The 20,635-nt window shown below is 37.9% G+C and overlaps 1 non-coding gene across 1 annotated transcript; it reads left to right on the top strand.

Annotated features, from left to right (window-relative positions):
* Positions 1 to 218: 218 nt before the first annotated feature.
* TRNAG-UCC (transfer RNA glycine (anticodon UCC)) lies at positions 219 to 290 on the top strand. Its single transcript has one exon. It is a non-coding gene; the product is annotated as a tRNA-Gly (tRNA).
* The last annotated feature ends 20,345 nt before the right edge of the window (positions 291 to 20,635 follow it).

The raw sequence follows: 20,635 nt of genomic DNA on the forward strand, positions 1-20,635 counted from the left end.
CTAGCTGCTCTTTTCTAGACCCTAACATCCCTTTTCTGTTTCCTGTCATTGGCTGACACTTCCTTCCTGTGCTCATAAATATAGATGTCCTATTTATATTTCACATTTTCATTGGGTTTCCTAGAGATCTGTTACCGGTATGTAAGGTATGCTATGGAGAATGAATGCAGGGAATCTATTAGAGAATTTTAAATAAGAAAATTAGTCTTTGGGGGAATTCCCTGGCAGTCCAGTGATTAGGACCCAGCACTTCCACTGCTGTGGCCTGGGTTCAATCCCCGGTCAGGGAACTAAGATCCTGAAAGCTGAATGGTGTGGTCAAAAAAATTACTCTTTAATTTTGACAGGCAATCCTTGGAAAGTAGAGCTAATTAAAATATATACTGCTCCTTAAGCTCAATTCTTTTTTCCCAAAAGCAGCAGTGTGAGCATGTAAATGCTGACTAACTTTCCTAATGTCCTGTCTCTACATTTAACACACTGACCAGATTTCTAGGCTCCAAATATCCTTTCTTCTCCTACTGCACCTTTATACCTTTCCAGCTCCCAGACTCTGAGATGAATCCTGACCCCAGCCAGAGGATGTTTAACAAGCTTACTCAGTACTAAAGCTATTGCTCTTTCAACCTTCATCTTTACGCTGGTTCTAGTAGATAGACCTCTGCCTTCTGGCTAAGATTACTTCCCATAGCTCAGTCTTCAGTCCCCATACTGAGCTCTGTCTATTTTCCCTTATGTTTGTGTCACTTTCTTGATTATTTGCTCAGACCTCCCATTTCCAGTGCTGTCAGGGTGGAAATTGTTGGGAAAAGAAATCAGGAAGGAAATAGAGCCGTACATTGCAGGGCTGAGCTCTCTGAGGAGCCCACTCTGAGATGGAGATCAGCATGTGGCAAGGGAAGAGAGGGGAGCCAGTGGGACAGAGACAGAAGTCCAGTTATTAATTCAGTCTCAAATAAAGCCTGAACTGATCCTGTGGGGAGTTCTGAAAATGAAATTAAGCCTTCAGAGGTCACTTGGCAGGGCAAGAGGGCCAAACCTTCATACCTCTAGTCCATTAGCCACTGGATGTGGGCCGCCAGCAGGAAGCATGACCTCAGGCAAGGGGCGTTTCAGCCGAGATCCAAGGGGTTTAATCCAGAGGGCATTCTTCCAGCAGCATTCCTAGCAGCTAGGAGAATAAATCCTAAAGAGATTTCAGTCAGTCAGTCAGTCAGTTCAGTTGTGTCCGACTCTTTCCGACCCCATGGACTGCAGCATGCCAGGCTTCCCTGTCCATCACCAACTCCCGGAGCTTACTCAAACTCATGTCCATCGAGTTGGTGATGCCATCCAACAATCTCCTCCTCTGTCGTCCCCTTCTTCCGCCTTCAATCTTTCCCAGCATCAGGGTCTTTTCACATGAGTCAGTTCTTCCCTTCAGGTGGCCAAGGTATTGGAGTTTCAGCTTCAGCATCAGACCTTCCAACGAATATTCAGGATTGATCTCCTTTAGGATGGACTGGTTGGATCTCCTTGCAGTCCAAGGGACTCTCAAGAGTCTTCTCCAACACCACAGTTCAAAAGCATCAATTCTTCACCGCTCAGCTTTCTTTATAGTCCAACTCTCACATCCATACATGACTACTGGAAAAACCACAGCTTTGAGTAGATGGACCTTTGTTGACAAAGTAAAGAAAGAGACTTAGTCTTTCTTAAAGCAGAATGTCTTTCCTGAAGAGAGATCTGGACCGGTATCCCAGTGCCCTCCAACCCTACACCCCCAGGAAGTGCCATGCAGAGAACTTTTTTTTCCTAAATCCCACTTCCAATTTAGAAGTCACTCTGAATCCCGATCCCAAACACAAGAAGGATTAACCCCTTCATGACAAGCAACCTAGGAAGAAGGTAGATTGATAGCACTTAACAGCAGGGAGAGTATTTGAAGAGAATAAAGCGAAAAGAAAGCGAAGCCTATTCTCAGGTAATGAGAAATCCGTAGCAGTCGTTTCATAGAGAAAACATCATGAAAGAGAAAACACCATGAGGAGAATGAGCTTTGAATGGGTAGGGATGGAGAACTTCCTGCAATTGGGAAATTATTGCCTCAACCTAGAACATGGGTATAGTCAAAACACAAGAATAGGACTTCCCTAGAGGTACAGTGGATGGGAACCTGCCTGACAATGCAGGGGACACAGGTTCAAGCCCTGGTCCAGGAAGATTTTACACTCAGAGAAACTAAGTCTGATCACCACTACTACTAAGAGCCAGAGAGCCACAACTACTGAGCCCATGTGCTGCAACTACTGAAGCCTGCACACCTAGAGCCTGCGCTCCTCAACAAGAAGCCGCTGCAGTGAGAAACCCGGGAAACACAACGAAGAGGAGCCCCGCTTGCCGCAACCAGAGAAAGCTTGCGCACAGCAATGAAAACCCAAAACAACAACAACAACAACAAAGGAACAAGAATGACAGAAGAGAAGGCCGGACTATAAAATATGTGAACAGAAACCCATCCTTCCAGCTTCGCCAGGCTAAGGGTTTTCCCATTTCCCTAAAAACAAGAGACAAAAAGATAATTTTATAACTTTCCTTCTTCCACAAATAATTTGCTACGGCAGACCCACAGTGAGGAGAGAGAAAACTCATATAAGAATCTCCTACTTGTTTTGTATAGTTCCTGGTAAATTGAACATAATTCTCTCACTACATCATAGCCAACGATAAAGTAATTATCGATAAATCCATTAGTCATTGTTATGGAATGGATGCTTGTGTCCTCCCAAAACTCATATGTTGACGTTCTGGCCCGCAATGTGATGATATTAGGAGGAGGGGCGTTGGGAGGTGATTAGGTCATGACAGTGGGGCTCTCAAAAATGGGATTAATGCCCTCAAAAGAGACTGTAGAGAGCTCTCTTATGAGTTTCTGCCATGGAGAACACAGAGAAAAGACAGTTGTCTATGAATCAGGAAGCTTGTCCCTAATAGACATTGAATCTGCTGGTGCCTTGATCTTGGACTTCTCAGATTCCAGAACTGTGAGAAATAAATGTTTATTGTTTAAGCCACTCAGTTTATGGTATTTTTGCTACAGCAGCCTGAACAGACTAAAGCAGCCATCTTTTAAAGATCCTGGGTTAAAGTTTCTTTCCAGTATTATATATAGTTCTGGTCTGGATCACTCATTAATTTGATAATTATCTTCAATGTCTAGAGAAGATCTCTAGTAAGCTTAGTTACACACAGCATCTTAAAAAGACTCATTCCTCCTTGTGTAGGCTAAATGCTACACAAGCAAAAGAGGATGGGGCCAGAAATAAGGTTACAGGAAAGAATCAACAAAAAACTAATAAAGAAATTAATTTAAAAATAAACAAAAAATTAATACGGATATCAGAAAGCCCAACATTAGCCATCACATATGACTAGAAGCAAGTGCACATTACATATAAGGGTGAAAAAACAATCCATATGCTTGCCCTTTGGGGACTTAGCCTACAAAAAAGGAAAAGTTAAAAACTAATAAATATTTTAACTCTTAAAAAAATATGTGCCAGGTTCTCTGTGCTAGGTGCTGGAGAGAGATCAGAGGATAAAAACAGACAAAAATCTCTATTCTCATGGAGCTTTCAGTCTAATGAAGGGGGGAAAAGTAATAAATAAATTTTTTAAAGGAATACAAAGTATGTTGATGGAGATGAGACTAACGGAAAAATCAATCAGGAAAGAGGGAATGCTGGGGTAGAAGCAGAGTCAGCGTCAAACAGAGAAGACCACACTGAGAAGATGACACTGAAGCAGAGACCCACAGGAAGTAGAGTGGTGAGCCATTCAAAGGAGGAGTGTGACCATAGGGTCACAAGAGTTGGACATGGCTTAGTGACTAAATCACCACCACGAGCTTGTTAGAAATGCAGACTCTTGAGCCCTGCCTGTGAATCAGAACATAAATTTTTATAGATGATTTTTGTAGAAAATGTTTGAAAGGCACTGGTATAGAAACCTGTAGAAAAAGCAGGACTTTGGCTACCTTTGAGAGAAAAGAGAGAAAAAACATTGGAGGGTTTGTGATCCTGGATATACTGACACACACAAAACTGAAATTAAACAAAACAACTTAGATTACGATGTGGATACAACCTGACTTTTTTTTTCCTATTTCTTTTTTTTTTCCAATGGTGATTTAGATCTCATAAACAATCAGTTTGAAAAAAACGATGGTAGAAGATGCTTCAGGAAATGACAACTTCAACTGAGCGAAGTGTAAAGAATTTTGACATAAGCAAGTCTAGTGCCTGGGTAAAATGATAAATCCCAGTCTGTGGACTGAAAAGCATGTGGTCCAGAAATGCAGTTTCCCATATTCTTGGTTAATGCAAATATTCACGTGAAGCTCACTTTGGACATAGACTAATTCAATATCCTAAGACATAATAATTTAGGTTGCTAAAAGCTAAAATTAAGTATATTTCAAATATAACAAAACAACAGTTAACATGTGATAGTCTTTACTATGTGCAGGCATTGTTGTAAAGAAAATATATAATATATATATAAAGAGTATATGTATGTGTACTCATAACTATACATATACAAAATCTTTTTTTTTTTTAACAAGGCACTTTATTTTTTTTTATTGAAGCATTAGCAAACTATTTGTACAGCAATGTAATTCAGTTATACATATATATATATATACATCCTTTTTCACATTATTTTCCATTACAGCATATACAAAATCTTTAACCTTAAAACAACTTTGAAGCAGATACTGTAGCTATCCCCATTTCACAGATGAAGAAATCAATAAACAATAAATGTAGTATCCAGTCAATGTGAATTTTCAAAAATGTTATGATCAATTTGTTTTTAGCAGTACAAAGGAAAAAAGTCTGGTGCAATCCCAGATCTCTGACTAAAGCTCTGGCAGAGGCAAGAATAAAAGGGCTGCAGTGGGTCTGGTCTCCTGGTTCTCCTGAGAGTACTGAGGAAAGATGCCTCAAGAGTAAACACATTTTGACTGGCCCCAAGGAGTGAATGGTTGTTGTTCTCTTCACAGGGGCAAATAGAATCAAAGGAAGTTAGACAATCCATCTTTGCTCAACTTTTAGCTTCCTTTTTAACCCATTACATGCCTTTTAGGTTCTGTACAATAGTTTTCTTATACGTCTGACCAAAACTAGTTCCCTGTTCACTTTGGCCAGAGGTTGGTTACACAACTCCTTTCCTCTTTCACATCAGTTAGAAGATTCAATCTTTTGTTTTCCTAATAATCTTTTTCTCTATACTTGATTGTGAGTTCCTTAAGAAACATTACTTACTGGGTCTTGTGTGCCTAGGATAGAGGCTAGATTGAAATGTTTGAAAGGAGTTGGATATTCCTCTGCTGGGGCAGGCTAAAGCTAGCCCACCAAAGACACTCCCCTTGGATTGAGCAGTCAGACAACTCAGTGGTTTCAAACTGGTAGGGGGAGACCTGGGTTGAACTGGGCTGGCAGAGTAATTTTTTTAGGAGTTTGCTCCCATTTATAAAATGCTGCATCATCAAACCAAATCCAAGTAGAGTTGGTCCTCCATATCCATAGGTTCCAAAATAGCAGAGTCAACCCACTGTAGAAGGAAAATATTTGAAAAAAAATTCCAGAAACTTCCCAAAGCAAAACTTGAATTTGCCACATGCTGGCAACTATTTATATAATATTTACACCATGTTTATAATTATTTATATAGTTACTACATTGTATTCAGCATTACAAGTAATCCAGAGATGGTTTAAAGTACACAGGAGGATATGCTAGGTTACATGCAAATACTATACCATTTTATATAAGGGATTTGAGCATCCATGGACTTTCGTATCTTCTGGTGTCCTGGAACTAATCCCTGTGGATATCGATGGACAACTTTATGTCCATTTGGTATATTTATTCTTCACTTCTTTCTGGCGTAGGGGGTGGGATATAATGGAAATAGCTTTTATTTCCCCTCTGTAATGATGGTATGATTCTGAACCTAATAGACCATCACACAGCTCTGTTGGTCCATTAGCTTATATCTATTCTACCTTGCAAGGAGACAAAATAAATAACTTTTGAAACTTCATTTTTTAGTCCTAGGAGTTTTTACAAATAAAATGACACATGTGCTGAGACAAATTACATGCTTAAAAATCTGTCACTAACATCAGTTTTGCATAAAAAAACTATTCAGCAACTGTTACAGTGGCATTTCTCTGTCAGTGGTGGAAATAATGTGTGAATAGCTATGCTAATTTAGAGGCAATTTTCATGTTTTGAGGCTACATAAAAAAAGCTAAGAGTAGTTCAATAGGAAATGCTTGTGGGGCTGTTGGTAGACTTTCTTTTTGATTTATTATGTAATGACAGACTGATGTGATTGAAATGAAATAAATATTAGACATACTTAACATTTTATATGCTATATGTCATCATAATGGCAAAGTACACAGATCACATTATTGACTGCCTTTGGATTTTAAAAATAAAGGTTGCTATTCGTATGAATACTATTTCATTATTGTCTGCCTTGCTCTGTCAAACTAAAAAATATAATAGCTATCTTTATTCCCAGTTTAAAGGGTGACAGTCAAGAAAATGTTGAAGTCTATCACAGTATATTACAACAGAATTCATTTTTATAGGTGGGTTATAGAATATAGCAAGGGCCTCCAATGAGAAAGTCAATGTTTTCATGGAGATTTCAAAGCCTTACTTGACACACCTTAGCACCAATGCTGTAACAGTTCCCAATCCCATATTTGTTGCCAGATGCTCCTCATCCTGAACTCCTGCAGATTTCAAGAATTTGGGGAAAGGGATGTTAAAAATATCTCTTTGTGGGGAATTCCCTGATAGTCCAGCAGTTAGGACTTGATGCTTTCACTGACAGGGCCCAAGTATGATCCCTGGTCAGGGAACTAAGATCCTGCAAGCCTCTCAGTGCAGCCAGGAAAAAAAAAAAGTATCTCTTGTTTTCCAACAGGGTACTTTAGCTTGGAAGCTGTAGATACCTACTTAAATTATCTTATGTGACAAAAAAAATTCATTATAAAGAAACAGGGATGCTAAAAAGAAATGAAAAAGATATGGAGGAAGTTTAAACGCATACTACTAAGTAAAAGCAGGCAATCCGAAAAGGCTACATACTGCATGATTGCAATTATATGACACTGTGGAAAAGTGTGCAGATGGTAAAACTACGCAGACAGTAAAAAGATCAGGGGTTGCTGGGGAAGGATGAATAGGTGGAAAACAAGGGCTTTTAGGGCAGTGAAAATATTTTGTACGATACCATAATGATGGCTACGTGTCGTTATACATACATCCAAATCCATAGAATGTACAACATGAAGGGTAAACCATAGTGTAAACTATGGACGATAATATGGTAAACTACTAGGTGATTACGATTTATCAGTATAGATTCATCAGTTGTTAACAAAACGGACCACTCTGGTAAGTGATGTAGAAAATGGAGGAGGCTATGCATGCGTGGGGACAGAGGATATATGGAAAATCTCTGTACTTTGCTTTCAATTTTTCTGTGAACCTAAAACTAATCTAAAAAAATTAAACCCTTAAATAATGCAGGGGTGTTTCTTGGACATCAAGAATGGAGGTATATTTCTGTCTCCTGGGGAATTAAAATCTGGAACTCTAAAGCAAATTCAAATAACTGCATCTCAGTTTCTATGTCTCTCCCTCAGGACTTCATTCTCTTGGGTCTGACTTTCTTTGTGAATGGGCATCATTCTAGCTCAGGAAAGCAGGCTCATTTTTTCCTACAGTACAAGATAGCCTTACTTTGGTGCAGCAAGCCACAGAACCTGAATAGCACCTCTGAATATGGAGCCCCTTTCTCAGTCAAAATTTTTCTCAACCTGGGTCCATGTAGGGTGTCCATGAATTTGATGGCATTAAGAAATTATATATTTTCACCAACCTGTAAGTCAAAAATTCATTTTTTTCAAATACGAGTGCAAGCTACAAAGCACAGTAGAAATTGCAGCAGCTGTAGCTTTGTCACTGTGATGGATGTTAGGATGTGCCACTCAGATTCCCTTTCAGGAATGAAGACTTATCCCCCAGCTGCTGGGAGAGATTTTGGCAGAGTGTCCTCAGCTGTCAGACCCTTCATGGATAGCTTCAGCTGCAGAGTCACCTCACCCTGGGTGATCACCTTGCTGGGCTTGTTTACAGCCAGCAATTGACCAGTGCTGGGATCGGGGACTGTGGTTGAGAGGAATCTCTATAAACCTTATAAACTAACCCTCATCTTCCTCGTCACTTCTCTACTATTAACAACCCTAGCTCAAACCCCCTCAGCCTTATCACATTTTCACAATTCACTACTCAATCCTGCTCAGTATACAAGTGTTCAACTCTAGCTGCTTCTTTGGATCTTCATTTCCTCATGAGGGCTTCAGTGACACATAAAAAATATATATATATATATATAATATATTATATATGTGTATTATATATTAATATATATTAAATTATATATATTATTATATATATATAAGTTATATATATATATAGGACTGATGACGAATAATTTTGCATTTATTTGCATGTTTGTCTGTCTCTGCCACTAGGCTGTTAAGAGACTTAACAGTCTTGTTCAATAATCTATACCTTGTCTCAACAGAGTGCCTGGTACGTAGTAAGCACTCACTAAAATGTACATATAATATATATTTTTCAGAGTTAAAAGTTTAAATGTACAAAGAGCAGTTACATTAAATTTTGAAAAGGATGACCTGTCTTATTTAAACATTTAATGTTCCTGACTATAATAACAGATGTGACTGCTCATCAGAACTAACTGATGAAAGGCTGGTAAGTTATTTCAGATCATCCATTAAAAAAAGGACATCTTCTTTCCAGCATATAAAATTTTTCCCCAATATCCACAAGAGCTAGAACTTTATAACATACTTTTCTTTGGTTATACATGTATTCTTTTTTCCAAAAATTCTCTGGAAGTAATTGAAATCATCAGTAAGAATTCAGAAAAATAGATATGCAGCAAGCAACAAAGCTTTACTGTATAGCACAGGGAACTATAGACAATATCTTGTAATAACCTATGGTGGAAAGTAATCTGAAAAATAATACATGTGTATACGTATAACTGAATGACCTTGCTGCGCACCTGAAACATTGTAAGTCAACTATACTTCAACAAAATATATAAATATATATTTAAAAAAATAAGAAATTCAGTTGGCTTTTTTGGAAATGAGTGGGGTTCTAGAAACCTATCTCTAAGACAGTCAGTATAAAACAGTTGTTTTCCATTACTACGAAGTGTGGACAGTCTAGCATCTATTTTATCTGAACCAATTCCCTGCCTCAGACTGCTATCCTGAAATATCACTCTAGGCTGAATCTCTACCGTAATGTGTATAAAATGAAATTACAGTTCATTGCTATATTTGCTACAGTTACTGACATGATGGATTATAGGTACCCAACCAGAGTGCATTTAGCATTATGATTTAGTAAAGTGGCCAAAAGAGGAATATTTGTTCTCTTTTTGTTATATAATACTGTTTTTATTAGAAACATAATATATGTATAATGTTGAAAATAGGAAAATACTGAAAAGTATAAGGAAGAGAATGAAAATTGCTGATCATCTTACCACCAAAGAATAATAACCATTAATATTTTAGATTATTTGATTTCAGATATTTTTTCCATCAAGAAATTACTGCTGCTTGACGCTTTGACCTAAAGAAATGCTAATTTCATGTGGTTTGCCCTAAATAATATCATATACATATTATTTTACAGAAAAGCATACTAAAAAGATTACTTGGTAGTTTGCCTTTGTCACTTAACATGATAATTTAAGTGTTTGTTCATAATACAAAAACTTTCTCAAAACATTATTCTGAGTGGCTATTATATTCTAATGTATGAAAGTGCCATAACTTTGCCTAATGATTCCCCCTCTATTGGACATATCAGTTATTTCCACTTGTAACTATTACAAATAGTGTTCTGATAAACATCTCTATGTATAATTATTTGTATCTATTTGAGATTATTTTCATTTTTGGAAATGGAATTCTTGGTTACAGGTTATATATACATCTTTTAAAGTCTATTGATCCTGATTGCAGGAATTTGCTTTTAAAAAGAAACATGTTCTATGAGTGCAAGGGCCATTTTTGTTTGCTCACTATTTATTCAGTGGCTAGAGTATTACCTGTTACATTAATGATAAACAATAAAACATTTGTTCCATGGATTAACATATGGCATCAGCTATTGGAAATTTCAGAAGATAGCACCTATAAGCCTTCTGTATGTATTAGAGATATTTTACAGTGGTTGACAATCTGAATTCTCAAATTAGATAAATTGTAGTTTAAATTTAGAACCTTCAACTTACTAGCTGTGTAAGTAAGTATATTGTGGAGTATATTTAAAGTTTCTGGACCCCACTTTTCTCCTCTGTAAAACAGGAAGATTGACAGCATCAAACTCACCGAGATGTTGTGAGGATTAAATGAGATAATTTTGTACCGAGATGTATTATGATGTCACGCACACAGTAATTGCTCAATAATTTTTTTCTATTACTATTCTACATAACTGAAAGATTCTGACAGTATTTTTTACCCAACAGTAGGTACATAAGAAAAAGAGATGATTCTATGCAAACATCTCAAAAAGGTCAAGAAACATAGATGAGAAACACAGCTTTGAAAATTTTATCTTTCAAAACCTTTTAAAGTGCTTGGCTTTTTATTAACCCAGGTCTGTTTCCCTCTAATGCCTGGCAGAGAAATCTTCACAGGATAAAGAGCTGCTCTTGCAGCGGAGCATAGAAGGGTGGGGAGGGGAGATGGGATCCTGTCCTGTAGCCAGTCTTCCCTGGGGAGAACTGCCAACTGAAAGACAGGACATCTGCAGTGATGTGGACAGGAGCAAGGGCAGGGGGCAGACTTAGACTGTGAAAGGACTTTGAGACTTGAAGAGCTTCAGATCCAGACCAGTTGCTGACATCGTATGTCTGGGTTAGGTCACGGGCAGCAGTGGTGGCATTAAAACTGAGCAATCCCCAGACAGGCTTTCTTCATAACAGACCCCTTTGTGTTCCTCACCACTTGCTTAAAGAAAAAAAAAAAATCAGTCTTCTGACCCTTCCCTGAATTTCAAAAAGTCTGACTCAAGGGTTAACATTCAGAAGAGTGAGAATAGGGGGCGGAGAACTGATAACAATTTAAACAATAAAACAGCCAAACAGCAGAGTCACAGGACCTTTAGTTTCTCCCTGAAGGACGTGGATAATAATGTCTGATGCACATTCCTAAGTTATTTTTATGGAGACCAGACTTTCACCAGATGAAAGTTGCTCATCACAAGCAGGTAGACCTCAGACTAGTTAGTATCAGAAGGTTGATGACTGAGATTCCTGAAATATTAACCTCTTACCTCACTATCAACTAATCAGAGGATTGTGCAGAGGAAGCCCTCTACAGAGGAACTTGTGGGCGACCCCGGGGAAATAAATAGGAGGTGAAGTTGATGCCGAGACAGACGCTCCCTGAGTATTTGCTTTAGAGATTTCAAATATGTTATAAGACTTTGGCTGCTGGGTCCAACTCTCATGTTCCCAAACCTTCTACCCCTTCAAGGGTATAACTGGGGACCCCTCACTTTCAAGAGAATATGACTTTCCCTGAAGACTCCAATATGGAAAGAACTGGAAAGAACTTGCTGAAGTAGGAAGGTCTAATTCCCCAAAAGGAAACTGAATCTATGGGAGCATTTCCACTAAAAGGATCTTTGTAGTGATTAACAAAGACACTCACCATGATGAAGAGGTAAGTACAATTAGGACTATGATTATTCAAGATCTTTATAAGCAAATGTATTACTTCAAAATTCTTCAAACACAGGAAATTCTCTAACTTGGGAGTTAAGAGCTAAAGCATTTACTTACATTTTAAGATTTGGGGGGCTGAAAATATGCTTTTAAGAACTGTTTACAATTTTGTCATTTTTATTCATTTCAGACTTCTTATTTTCAAACGTGTGCTCTCTCTATGAAAACCTTCATTTGTTTAACTTTCAGGGATACTGAAATAGTAAAATAAGTATTTGGAATTCACATTATATATGTGATTTCAATTCATGCGAATATATATAAGATATAACTTTAAATAGCTTTAAAAAAAAATAAAGTTCTACCAAGAGGTGGAAGTCAAATAAGTAATAGCCACAGAGTTGAAATTAAGCCACTTTGAGGAGCTACTCTTTCTGGAAGCTTATTTATTGATCACCTTAGGAAACACTTCTCTGTTGGTGTGACAGGTTGCTGACCTTAGATATTAAACATAGCCCTGGATATCCCCTTCCGGACAAACTTCAATCAGATCAGCTTACTCAGAAGAATGCTTGACAGTCTGAGCATACCCTTCCAACCAGCAGCTGCAGAGGGACAAGCCTGAAGTCACCCAAAGTCTTGGCTATTAGGCTCGCCCACATGTTCAACACCAAATTTTCCCTCTGGAAGATGCCCCCGTCAATCTTCTCATCTCAGGAAATGGAACTACCACCCTGTTACTTGTTCAAACTAAAAATCTAGGAGTAATCCTTTGAGTCACCACCTCTCCCTGTACCCCACCACATATATCTAATGAATCAAGTAATCCTAGCAGCTCCATCCCTGCAAGATTTAGTGACTTTTTACTCTTCCTTTACTGACACACTCTTGCTCTAAACCTTAATCACCTCTATCCTTAGTTATGTGAGAGCTGCTTAAATAATCCCCATGCTCCTTTTCTCAACATAATAAAAGCTATCTATGACAAACCCACAGCCAACATAGTACTCAACAGTGAAAAGCTGAAAGCCTTCTCACTAAAATCTGGAACAAGACAAGGAGGGCCACTCTCACCACTTCTATTAAACATAATATTAGAAGTCCTGGTTACAGCAAGAAAAAGAAATAAAAGGGATCCAAATTGAAAGGGAAGAGATTAAACTGTCATTATATACAGATGGCATGACACTATATATAAAAAACCCTAAAGACTCCACACAAAAACTACTAGAACTAGTCAACAACTTCAGCAAGGTAGCAGAATTCCAGATGAACATACAGAAATCTGTTGTATTTCTTTACACTAACAATGAAATATCAAAAAGGGAAAGTAAAAAAAAAAAATTCCTTTTAAAATTTCATCAAAAAAGTAAAGTACTTAGGAATAAACCTGACTAGGAAGGTGAAAACATGCTGAGAACTATAACACATCGATTAAGGAAATTGAAGATGATTTAAAGAAATTGAAAGATATCTCATGCTCCTGGGGTGGAAGAATTAATATTGAATTAATATTGTTAAAATAGTTACCTACCCAAAGCAATGTACAGATTTAATGCAATCCTTATCAAATTACTCATGACATTTTTTGTAGAACTAGAACAAATAATCCTAAAATTTATATAGAACCATAGAAGACACAGAATTGCCAAAGCAACCCTGAGGAAAAAGAGCAAAGCTAGAGGCATAACCATCCCAAACTTCAGAGACTACCACAAAGTTATGGTAATCAAACAGCATGGTATTGGCACAAAAATAGACATATGGATCAAGGGAACAGAATACAGAACCCAGAAATAAACCTACATACTTAAGGTCAATTAATCTGTGACAAAGTAGGCAAGAATATACAATGGAGAAAAGATAATCTCTTCAGCAAGTTGTGTTGGGAAAGCTGGACAGCCACATGTAAATCAATGAAGTTAGAACACTCTCTCACACCATACACAAAAACAAACTCAAAATGACTTAGAGACTTAATTATAAGACATGACATCATAAAACTTCTAGAAGAAAACACAAGCAAAACATTCTCTGACATAAATCATAGCAATGTTTTCTAAGATCAGTCTCCCAAGGAAATAGATATAAAAGCACAAACAAATAGGACCTAATTTGACTTATAAGCATTTTCACAGCAAAGGAAACTATAAACAAAATGAAAAGAAAACCAATGGACTGCTGAGATCATGGATCACAGCTTTGTCATGGTGAAGGGGCTTGCATAACTCAATGAAGCTATGAGCCATGCTATGCAGGGCCACCCAAGATGGAGAGGTCAGAGTGGAGACTTCTGACAAAATGTAGTCCACTGGAGGAGGGAATGACAAACCACTCCAGCATACTTGCCTTGAGAACCCTATGAACAGTATGAAAAGGCAAAAAGATATGACACCGGAAGATAAGCCTCCTAGGTCAGAAGGTGTCCAATACACGTACCAGGGAAGAGCAGAGAAATAGCTCCAGAAAGAATGAAGAAGCTGTATATTGTCACTTGCTTATTTAACACACGCAAAGTACATTATGTGAAATGTTGGGCTAGATGAATCTCAAGCTGGAAACAAGATTGCTAGGTAAAACATCAACAACCTCAGATATGGAGATGATACCACCATAATGACAGAAAGCAAAGAGGAACTAAAAGAGCCTCTTGATGAAGGTAACAGAGTAACCACACCCAGGCCGGCTAGAAGTCCAATGCGCTATCCATTGCGCCACAGAGCAGGTTGAAGGTAACAGAGGAGAGTGAAAAAAACTTAAACTTAAACTCAACATTCAAAAAACCAAGATCATGACACCTGTCCCATCACTTTATGGCAAATAGATGAAGAAGCAATGGAAATAGTGACAGACTTTATTTTCTTGGGCTCCAAAATCACTATGGACGGTGACTACAGCCATGAAATTTAAAGACACTTGCTCCATGGAACCAGGAAAGCTATGACAAATCTAGACAGTGTATTAAAAGGCAAAGCCATTACTTTGCCACCAAAGGGCCATATAGTCAAAGCTAAGGTTTTTCTAGCAGTTACATACAGATGTGGGAGTTGGACCATAAAGAAGGTTGAGCACTGAAGAATTGATGCTTTCGAACTGTGGTGATGGAGAAGCCTCTTCAGTCCCTTGGACAGCAGGGAGATCAAACCAGTCAATCCTAAAGGAAATCAGTCCTGAATATTCATTGGAAGGACTGATGCTGAAGCTGAAGCTCCAGTGCTTTGCACCTGATGCGAAGAGTCAACTCATTGGAAAAGACAATGATGGTGGGAAAGATTGAGGGCAGGAAGAGACAGGGGCAACAGAGGGTAAGATGGTTAGATAGCATCATCAACTTGATGGACATGAGTTTGAGCAAACTCCAGGAAATAGTGAAGGACAGGGAAGGCTGGCATCTACAGTCAATGAGGAAGCAAAGAGTCAGACACTCCTTGGCGATTGAACAGCAACAGCAAAATGAACTGGGAGAAAATATTTGCAAATTATGCAAGTGACAAGGGCTTAATTTCCAAAATATACAAACAGTTCATACAACTCAGTAACAAAGAATCCCAAATAACCCAATCAAAAAATGGGTGCATATTGATGTTTGACAGAAAACAACAAAATTCTGTAAAGCAATTATCCTTCAATTAAAAAATAAATAAATTTTTAAAAAATAGGTGGAGGAACTAAATAGACATTTCTCCAAGGATGACAGACAGATGGCCAACAGAACCATTAAAAGATGCTCAACACTGCTAATTATTAGGTAGATTCAAATCAAAATTACAATGAGGTACCTACTCACACTGGTCAGGATGGCCATCATTAAAGAGTCTACAAATAACAAATGCTATAAGGATATACAGAGAAATGAATCTTCCTACACTATTGGTGAAAATGTAAACTTGTATGGTCACTATGGCAAACAGTAGGAATGTTCCATAAAAAACTAAAGATAGAGTTACCATATGATCCAGCAATCCCAGCCCTGGGCACATACCTGGAGGAAACTCTAATTTAAAAAACTACATGCACCCCAATGTTCATTGCAGCACTATTTACAATAGCCAAGACATGGAAGCAACCACAATGTCAATCAAGATGAATGTATAAAGAAGGGGTGAGATATATATATATAATGGAATACTACTCAGCCATTAAAAGAATGAAATAATGTCACTTTTAGCAACATGGATAAACCGAGAGACTAACATACTAAGTGAAGTAAGCCAGACAAAGAAAGAAAAATAGCACATATTGCTTATATGTGGAATATAAAAAAATGATACAAATGAACTTACATACAAAATGGAAACAGTCTTGAAGACATAGAAAACTTATGGTTAGCAAAGGTAAAAGAGGAAGAGGGAAAAATTAGGAGTTTGGATTAACATGTATATACTATTATACATGAAATGGATAACCAACAAGGACTGATTATAAACCACAGGGAACTATACTCAATATTTTTTAATAACCTACAAAGGAAAATAATCTGAAAAAGAATATATATATATATATATATATAAAAACACCAAATCACTTTGCTTTACACCTGAAACTAACACAACATTGTAAATCAACTATACTTCAATAAAAAAATAAAATTTAAAAAAAGAGAAAGAGAAATACCATATGATATCACTTTTATGTGGCACCTAAAATAAGATACAAATGAACATATATACTGGAAGTTCATGGTTCACGTATTGTTGAAGCCTGGCTTTGGAGAATCCAAAATCACTGCAGATGGTAACTGCAGCCATGAAATTAAAAGATGCTTACTCCTTGGAAGGAAAGTTATAACCAACCTAGGCAGCATATTAAAAAGCAGAGACATTACTTTGCCAACAAAGGTCTGTCTAGTCAAGGCTATGGTTTTACCAGTAGTCATGTATGGATGTGAGAGTTGGACTATAAAGAAAGCTGAGCACCAAAAAATTGATGCTTTTGAACTGTGGTGTTGGAGAAGACTCTTGAGAGTCCCTTGGACTGCAAGGAGATCAAATCAGTCCATCCTAAAGGAGATCAGTCCTGAGTGTTCATTGGAAAGACTGATGTGGAAGCTGAAACTCCAATACCTTGGCCACCTGATGCGAAGAACAGACTCATTTGAAAAGACCCTAATGCTGGGAAAGATTGAAGGCAGGAGGAGAAGGGGACAACAGAGAATGAGATGGTTGGATGGAATCACCAACTCAATGGACATGAGTTTGGGTAAACTCCAGGAGTTGATAATGGACAGGGAGGCCTGGCGTGCTGCAGTCCATGGGGTTGCAAAGAGTTGGACATGACTGAGCGACTGAACTGAACTGAACATATATACAAAACAGAAACATACTCAAAAACATAGAGAACAGACTCATGATCGCCAAAGTGGAGAGGGTGGAAGAGAGAAGGATTGGGAGTCTGGGGTTAGTAGATGCAAACTATTATATATAGAATGGGTAAACAACAAGGTCCTACTGGTGTAGCACAGAGAATTACGTTCAATATCCTGTAATAAACCACAACAGAAAAAAATATGAAAAAAGAATAGGTATATATATATATATATATATGTATAACTGAATCACTTTTCTGAAAACAAGAAAGTAACACAACATTGTAAATCAACTATATTTTAATTAAAATGATAATAATAATCTCCATGTTCCCCAGCTTGCCCTCCTAATGGTAGTAAGAGTGAATTTTAAAAAACTACATCAGATCATTTCATTCCTCTGTGTGAAATTCCCCATATCTCTCGATGGACTAAAATAAAATTCAAATTCCTTTCCTTGGCTCACAAGACTTAGTTGAGTAGACACTCGCGCACCTTTCTGATTTCATCCCCTTCCCCGGGTGCTCTGCTCTAGCCACTCTTGCCTACTTCTGCTTCTTAAATCCATTTAATACATTCCAGCCTTTGTATCAGGTGTTTCCTTTCCCTGGAACACTCCCTCAAATCTGTTATGTGCAACACTAGCTCCTTATCACTCAGATTTCCACTAAAATACTACTCCTCAAAGAGGCCTTCCCTGACCCCCCAATACAAAGTAGTCCCCACAAGTCAGTTTCTTTCCTATTTTAATTCTCAAAGAAATACTCCTATTTATTTTTCTTTTGTTGCTATCTCCTACCCATGCCCAGAGTGTGAACTATGTGAGAGCAGGAATTTTGTCTATGTAATTTTCCACCATATCCCAGTACCAGGAACAGTACTTGGCAAGTAGAGGACTTTCTGTAAATATCTGGTGAATGAATAAAGTGTTATTCTAATAGCTTGGTTTCTGAATCTGAATTTATGTCAGATATACATATTTTTATATATTTATATCATGTTATCTTTATAGTCAACCCATAACTCTGTACAGCCTATTTCTCTTGGGCCATACAACAGATAAACCGGCATGCTCCCTTCACTACTAGCAACAGGGAAAGAAGGATTGGTCACAGGACAGAGGTGGGTGAACTCACTTAAGTTGAACAGCTCAATGCAAAAGACTCAAAACTCATGCTCTTGTGTGGACAAACTGGTAGCATTATCTTTTCACTTATTATTTTATTACATTTAATACTCATTACATTTCATTTAGATGAAAGAGAAAGACAAATACTGTATGATGTCATTTATATGTGAAATCTAAAAAGTAAAACAAACTAGTGAATACAAGAAAAAATAAGCAGACTCACAGACATAGAGAACAAATTAGTGATTGCCAGTGGGGAGAAGGATGAGGGGAGGGACAATATAAAGGTAGGGGATTGAAAGGCACAAACTATTAGTTACAAAATAAGTTATGAGAGTATATTGTACAACACAATATTTTATAATTTTATAGTAACTATAAATGGAGATAACCATTAAAAATTGCAAATCCTGTAAGTTATTATACTAATATAATAACTATACTTCAATAATATTTTTTAAAAGTTTATTTTGCATTTTTACATAGATGTTCTTGTAAGAACTAATATCTATCTCTTTAGTTCTCTGCTATCTCTGTGCAACAGAAAGGGGAAAAGCATTACTCTCCCCTTCCCCCAAAAGTTTAGAGGATACTACTGAAATCATTTTAGAAGCTTTAAAAATAGATGGTCAGGAACTTCCCTGGTGGCCCAGTGGTTAAGAATCTGCCTTGCAATGCAAAGGACACAGTTTCAATCCCTGCCCCAGGAACTTAAGATCCTACATGCTGCAGGGCAACTAAGCTCGCACACCACAACTATAGAGCCCACAAATGGCAATGGAAGAGCCCGCATGATGCAACGAAGACCCAACACATATAAGTTGTGCATGCCACAACTAAGACCCAACACAGGCAAATAAATAAATAAACATTTTAAAAACCAGGTGGTCAATGCTGTTTTAATATAGAAAATTTAAAACAAGAGTCATATAATCTAGCAACTTAACTTTGGGCTTTGAATCATGAGAAAAGTTAAAGTGATCGTCTAGACAGTAGGCTAAAAATGGAAGTTAATTTTACACGCCTTCTATGAATATTTTGCTTTCATGCTTAAATAACTGTGATTTCTTCAGATTATTATTAATTTATTATTTTTTTCTGAGTTATAAAAGTCGTGCATCCTCATTAATACTTTGGAAAATTCTGGTGCAGTGATAATTTGGCTGGGTGAGAGCTGAGAGCCAGTTGCACTGCAGAGATAAATATGTGGTTTGAGACAACATTGCCCTCTAGAGGTCTGTGGTGTGCTGCCGGAGACTGCCCAGCAGCTTCTTTGTGGTCTTGGAGGCTTATGGATGCTGAAGCAGGCCTACTGATTTCAACCAAGGGAGGGAGTCCCGTGCGAGGGAACTCCATCTGTGATCCACTGTGGACTTCATTCATGCACAGACCTACCTGATAGTAGGTTCCTCCCGGAGCCTGGCATGGAGGGAGAGTCATTAGCCCCCGAGAGAACACACTGTGAGTGAGGCTCAAGTCTAGCAAGATAGTGGTGGAGGGAGCAGTGTTCGGTCGTTCCCCTGCCGCCTCTGCCTCGCTTCACCTTGCCTGCGAACGACAGAAGGAAAGGTGCTACCTGGAGCCACAGAGGAGCAGCGAGCGCTCTCCTGGTGAACGAGGTGAAAGAACAACTCAAGTCAGAAGCGCAGCGGACAACACAGAGGCAGGAAGTAGAACCCTCAGACATCACGGAGGCAAGCTTCAGAGATACAGGAAGCTGTTCTGGCTTTATCGCTCTGCTTCTGTTAATATAAGAAAAAACCAGGGAGGAAGTTCTCTGGACAAGACTAGATATTTATAGTTAATAGAGGAACTGGGACCTCTGAGCACTATTTTATAATGTATATACAATTTCACTTTCTACTTTCTCATTTATAACATCAGCACTTCTCCTTATGATTAAAAATGTCTTTAACTCTAGAAAACAAATTGACAACTTCTCATGAAGTTAGTCCTTAACACATGACCCAGTAATCCCACTCCTAAGTATTTACCCTAGAGAAATAGTAACTTATACTCACACAAAATCTTGTACATGAATGTGTATAGTTGCTCTATTCACTGCTGAACACAAAGTGACCCAAATGTCCTTCAATGGGTAAATAAATAAACTATGCTACATTGCACTTGAATACTGCTCACCAGTATAAAGGAAAAAAACTATTGACATGTGCAGCAACACTGATGAAACTCAAAGTCAGTGAAAGAAGTGAAAGAAGTCAGTCCCAAAGGACTGAAGTGCATACCACTGAATCCATTTATATGACATTTCTGAAAAGGCAAAACTATAAATACAGAAACAGTTATGGTTGTCAGGAACTGGGGTGGGGAGGCAAACATAGGGTGTGATA

This window comes from Odocoileus virginianus, chromosome 7, assembly GCF_023699985.2.
Source record: "Odocoileus virginianus isolate 20LAN1187 ecotype Illinois chromosome 7, Ovbor_1.2, whole genome shotgun sequence".
In the NCBI taxonomy this organism is placed as follows: domain Eukaryota; kingdom Metazoa; phylum Chordata; class Mammalia; order Artiodactyla; family Cervidae; genus Odocoileus; species Odocoileus virginianus.